Here is a 6,197-nt window from a genome sequence, read left to right on the forward strand (position 1 = left end):
AACGATGGTCATTATGGCCACACAGTTCTATTTTTGTTTCATCAGACCACAGGGCATTTCTCCAAAAAGTACGATCTTTGTCCCCATGTGCTGTTGCAAACCGTAGTCTGGCTTTTTTATGGTGGTTTTGAAGCAGTGTCTTCTTCCTTGCTGGCGGCCTTTCAGGTTATGTCGATATAGGACTCGTTTGACGGTGGATATAGATACTTTTGTACTGGTTTCCTCCAGCATCTTCACAAGGTCCTTTGCTGTTGTTCTAGGATTGATTTGCACTTTTCGCACCAAAGTACGTTCATCTCTAGGAGATAGAAGGCGTCTCCTTCCTGGGCGGTATGACGGCTGCGTGGTCCCATGGTGTTTATACTTGTGTACTACTGTTTGTACAGATGAACGTGGTACCTTCAGGCGTTTTGAATTTGCTCCCAAGGATGAACCAGACTTGTGGAGGTCTACAATTTTTTTTCTGAGGCCTTGTCTGATTTCTTTTGATTTTGCCATGATGTCAAGCAAAGAGGCACTGAGTTTGAAGGTAGGCCTTGAAATACAATTTGATTTAATTTGATGTCAAATAGATTGAAGAATTCATTCTGTCATGTATGACATTATTCTGTTGAGCAAGGGTTTATTTAGTCTGCTACGTCAACATATAATGACAGAAGAGAAGCTGCATGTATCTAATTATAGACAAGTTGAATAACAAATAGCCTACCAAAATGTCAGAAATGATAAGCAGAAACATAACTAAATCAGGCAGCAGCAAAATCCTGCACCCCCTGTCAAAACATCTTTCTGCAGTCTTTGACGGTAGCCTATAGCACATGTTAATATGCAGGTTAGGGTTGGGTGCCGGCCTCAGATTTTCACATTATCACAGTCGATTAGCAATTGCAGGCAGATGCAGGTGAACAAACAGCTGACCTGCTCACCTCTAGTGTGCACCCATTAAATGGGGTATCAGTCAACACAAATAAAGAGTTTATACACATATTAGCATCAAAGCTCTTATTGCAGGACTCTGAAACCCCTTTGTAATGAGCCACATTAAGCTCACCAGTCAACCTAATTAGCACGTGGAGTAATGATTGCTTTTGATTTAAAAAATATATATAAAACAAAACGCTTTATCTGCCTTTCCAATAAAAACTCGTTTGAAAATTCAAACATATATTTTATGGAAAAGAGATGTTATATATTTCTGGAAGATTCACCATGCTGCCTTGTTGACAACATGACCAAGCAGCGCAGATTAGGCTGTTCGATTTGAGATGGGCGCTCCTCTCTTTTGCCCGTTCACGTCACCGGCCATAAACCGGTGCCCCGCGACTCAGCATAATCGAACCCGCCCAATATCTTCGATATCATGCGCTCTGGTGCTCCAAAAAACATATCCAAATCAGTTGGACTTTATGAAGGATCTCCATTGATTGGTTTACTGATTTTTCTCACTAAAGTACTCATTTGTTTGGGCTACTTACTAGGCGACTGCCTGGTAAAACACGAGGCAGGTTTGGATCTCCCACTTGTTTACAGCAGCAGAGAAAGTCATTATTTTGTCGCAGCCACAGAGGTAAAAAACAGTCTTACAATTGTACTTTATACGCAGACGACTCGAAACAACCTCATTGGCACAATGTATAGTCTTTATACCATAGTAGTCTGGACATGTTTCCATAGAATATATAATCATTTTGGCAATGGCCCTCCGAATTAAATGCGCAGGGTGCATAGTATTAGTTAACTACCTTAAAGGAGAATTCTACGATGCGTAGGTAGTAGATAAAAAATAAAAAAACTTTTAAATTAACGATATATACCCAATGATTCTTGAAGAATATAATTTATAGCTGCCTCGTCAGCTTAGTTCAACTGTCATACCTGTCTCCGATGTTACTGTTTGATTCCTCCTTTAAACCACAGCTATTTTAACCTGTCTAAACCTGTCAACAACATGAAGTAGTCTATGATGAATGGTGGGGAATTTGTACTCCTATTGTTGTAATTCTGATAACCAGTAAATACTGTTTTGGTGGTGCACTTTAGAGCAGCCAACCCACGAGTTGCTCTTTTCTCACGAACACACCGTGTGTGAGATTCAATAACTATATGTCGTGCTTCCGTTCCTCTCCTACGCCCCTACCTGGGCTTGAAACAGTGACCCTCTGCACACATAGACAACTGACACCCACGAAGCATCGTTACCCATCGCGCCACAAAAGCCGCGGCCCTTGCAGAGCAAGGGGAACAACTACTTCAAGGTCTCAGAGCAAGTGACGTCACCGATTGAAAAGCTGTTAGCACGCACCACCGCTAACTAGCTAGCCATTTCACATCGGTTACACATATGGAGTATCAAATCAAATCAAATGTCATTTGTCACATACACATGGTTAGCAGATGCAAGATGCAGTAGATGGTGTCGAGTACAGTATAAACATATGAGATGAGTAATGTAGGGTATGTAAACATTATATTAAGTGGCATTGTTTAAAGTGGCTAGTGAAACATGTTTTTAACATACATTTTTTCATTTTCATTATTAAAGTGGCTGGAGTTGAGTCAGTATGTTGGCAGCAGCCACTCAATGTTAGTGGTGGCTGTTTAACAGTCTGATGGCCTTGAGATAGAAGCTGTTTTTTAGTCTCTCGGTCCCTGCTTTGATGCACCTGTACTGACCTCGCCTTCTGGATGATAGCGTGGTGAACAGGCAGTGGCTCGGGTGGTTGTTGTCCTTGATGATCTTTATGGCCTTCCTGTGACATCGGGTGGTGTAGGTGTCCTGGAGGGCAGGTAGTTTGCCCCCGGTGATGCGTTGTGCAGACCTCACTACCCTCTGGAGAGCCTTACGGTTGTGGGGCGGAGCAGTTGACGTACCAAGCGTTGATACAGCCCGACAGGATGCTCTCGACTGTGCATCTGTAAAAGTTTGTGAGTGCTTTTGGTGACAAGCCGAATTTCTTCAGCCTCCTGAGGTTGAAGAGGCGCTGCTGCGCCTTCTTCACCACGCTGTCTGTGTGGGTGGACCAATTCAGTTTGTCCGTGATGTGTACGCCGAGGAACTTAAAACTTACTTCCCTCTCCACTACTGTCCCGTCGATGTGGATAGGGGGGTCCTCCCTCTACTGTTTCCTGAAGTCTACGATCATCTCCTTTGTTTTGTTGACGTTGAGTGTGAGGTTATTTTCCTGACACCACACTCCGAGGGCCCTCACCTCCTCCCTGTAGGCCGTCTCGTCGTTGTTGGTCATCAAGCCTACCACTGTAGTGTCGTCTGCAAACTTGATGATTGAGTTGGAGGCGTGCATGGCCACGCAGTCGTGGGTGAACAGGGAGTACAGGAGAGGGCTCAGAACGCACCTTGTGGGGCCCCAGTATTGAGGATCAGCGGGGTGGAGATGTTGTTACCTACCCTCACCACCTGGGGGCGGCCCGTCAGGAAGTCCAGTACCCAGTTGCACAGGGCGGGGTCGAGACCCATGGTCTTGAGCTTGATGACGAGTTTGGAGGGTACTATGGTGTTAAATGCTGAGCTGTAGTCGATGAACAGCATTCTCACATAGGTATTCCTCTTGTCCAGATGGGTTAGGGCAGTGTGCAGTGTGGTTGCGATTGCGTCGTCTGTGGACCTATTGGGGCGGTAAGCAAATTGGAGTGGGTCTAGGGTGTCAGGTAGGGTGGAGGTGATATGGTCTTTGACTAGTCTCTCAAAGCACTTCATGATGACGGAAGTGAGTGCTACGGGGCGGTAGTTGTTTAGCTCAGTTACCTTAGCTTTTTTGGGAACAGGAACAATGGTGGCCCTCTTGAAGCATGTGGGAACAGCAGACTGGGATAAGGATTGATTGAATATGTCCATAAACACACCAGCCAGCTGGTCTGCGCATGCTCTGAGGACGCGGCTGGGGATGCCGTCTGGGCCTGCAGCCTTGCGAGGGTTAACACGTTTAAATGTTTTACTCACATCGGCTGCAGTGAAGGAGAGTCCGCAGATTTTGGTAGCGGGCCGTGTCAGTGGCACTGTATTGTCCTCAAAGCGAGCAAAGAAGTTGTTTAGTCTGTCTGGGAGCAAGACATCCTGGTCCGCGACGGGGCTGGTTTTCTTTTTGTAATCCGTGATTGACTGTAGACCCTGCCACATACCTCTTGTGTCTGAGCCGTTGAATAGCGACTCTACTTTGTCTCTATACTGACGCTTAGCTTGTTTGATTGCCTTGCGGAGGGAATAGCTTCACTGTTTGTATGTTTCCGGTCACCTTGCCCTGGTTAAAAGCAGTGGTTCGCGCTTTCAGTTTCGCGCGAATGCTGCCATCAATCCACGGTTTCTGGTTTGGGAATGTTTTAATAGTTGCTGTGGGTACGACCTCGCCGATACACTTGTTAATAAACTGGCTCACCGAATCAGCATATTCGTCAATGTTGTTATTTGACGCAATGCGGAACATATCCCAATCCACGTGATCGAAGCAATCTTGAAGCGTGGAATCAGATTGGTCGGACCAGCGTTGAACAGACCTGAGCGCGGGAGCTTCCTGTTTTAGTCTCTGTCTATAGGCAGGGAGCAACAAAATGGAGTCGTGGTCAGCTCTTCCGAGAGGAGGGCGGGGGAGGGCCTTATATGCGTCGCGGGAGATAGAATAACAATGATCCAGGGTTTTACCAGCCCTGGTAGCACAATCGATATGCTGATAGAATTTAGGGAGTCTTGTTTTCAGATTAGCCTTGTTAAAATTCCCGGCTACAATGAATGCAGCCTCAGGATATGTGGTTTCCAGTTTACATAGAGTCAAATAAAGTTTGTTCAGGGCCATCTGTGTCTGCTTGGGGGGGAATATATGCGGCTGTGATTATAATCGAAGAGAATTCTCTTGGTAGATAATGCAGTCGACATTTGATTGTGAGGAATTCTAAGTCAGGTGAACAGAAGGACTTGAGTTCCTGTATGTTGTTATGATCACACCACGTCTCGTTAATCATAAGGCATACCCCCCCCCCCGCCCCTTTTCTTACCAGAAAGATGCTTGTTTCTGTCGGCGCGATGCGTGAAGAAACCAGGTGGCTGTACCGACTCTGATAGCGTGTCTCAGAGACATGCAGAACCCACTCAAGATAAACACAGTTTTAACAGTCAGTTTTACAGTTCTCCATACCTCTAGCTCAGTGGAGGCTGCTGAGTGGAGGACGGCTCCGAATGGCGCGAATGCAATGGCATCAAACACATGTATTTGATACCAATCCACTAATTCTCTCCAGCCATTACCACGAGCCTGTTCTCCCCAGCACCCTAGCTCTAACTTCTGTCCGAGACATGTTTAGGCTACTCAGTGTTTCCCATTTCCCCTATATGCATTTAGCAGTGACATTTGTCGTGGATCCCTGCTAACTCTGAGACCGCTGCTGAAATAAATCCTAGGAGAAACACTTAATTATGAATAAAACACATGGCTGATGAATGATATACAGTTGCTGCTATTATTATTGCAGTGTTCTCTATAACAATTACTTCACACCTCACTGCAGCAAAATAGTGTGTCTGTGTGTGTTAGTGTGTACCTGTATGTGCATCTTTTGTGATGGAAAGCACAATATGTGTATAGTGACTACAGCAGTAAAGGTCCTGTTGGGTCGGACCACACCAGACATTAGTCAGGGTCCTGTGGGTGCTTTCTCTGGGTCCACTGGCACAGATATAGTTGACATAGAGGATGGAGGGAAATTGAGAAGCAGTGTGTATTCTATGTTAACTATGTTAACTCTCTCCTGGTCTGATAGGGTTAACGTTAAGTCAGGGATGGACAGACTATACAGGTTGGTGCCATTGCTACAGATGGTGGATCTGGAGAGTTCCTCACCTACATATTAAAGTGCTTTGAGACCTGGTGATGAATATAAATACAATTAATTAACATTGTCTCTTAGTGTCCAGGGTGAACTGTCCTGCATGTCTCTGTAGTTTACCAACGGTCCTTTCAACAGCTGTGAACTGTCCTGCATGTCTCTGTAGTGTACCGACGGCCCTTTCAACAGCTGTGAACTGTCCTGCATGTCTCTGTAGTTTACCAACGGTCCTTTCAACAGCTGTGAACTGTCCTGCATGTCTCTGTAGTTTACCAACGGTCCTTTCAACAGCTGTGAACTGTCCTGCATGTCTCTGTAGTGTACCGACGGCCCTTTCAACAGCTGTGAACTGTCCTGCATGTCTC

The 6,197-nt window shown here is 45.6% G+C and overlaps 1 protein-coding gene across 1 annotated transcript in view; it reads left to right on the top strand.

The window, feature by feature from the left end:
* The first annotated feature begins 1,354 nt into the window (after window positions 1–1,354).
* Window positions 1,355–6,197, top strand: part of LOC139548240 (P2Y purinoceptor 3-like) — an 18,692-nt gene continuing 13,849 nt past the window's right edge. Inside the window, exon 1 of the mRNA XM_071357781.1 lies at window positions 1,355–1,567. The gene's annotated coding sequence lies outside the window, so the exon portion shown is untranslated. The remainder of the gene's footprint in view (window positions 1,568–6,197) is intronic.

Source organism: Salvelinus alpinus, chromosome 21, assembly GCF_045679555.1.
Source record: "Salvelinus alpinus chromosome 21, SLU_Salpinus.1, whole genome shotgun sequence".
Taxonomy (NCBI): domain Eukaryota; kingdom Metazoa; phylum Chordata; class Actinopteri; order Salmoniformes; family Salmonidae; genus Salvelinus; species Salvelinus alpinus.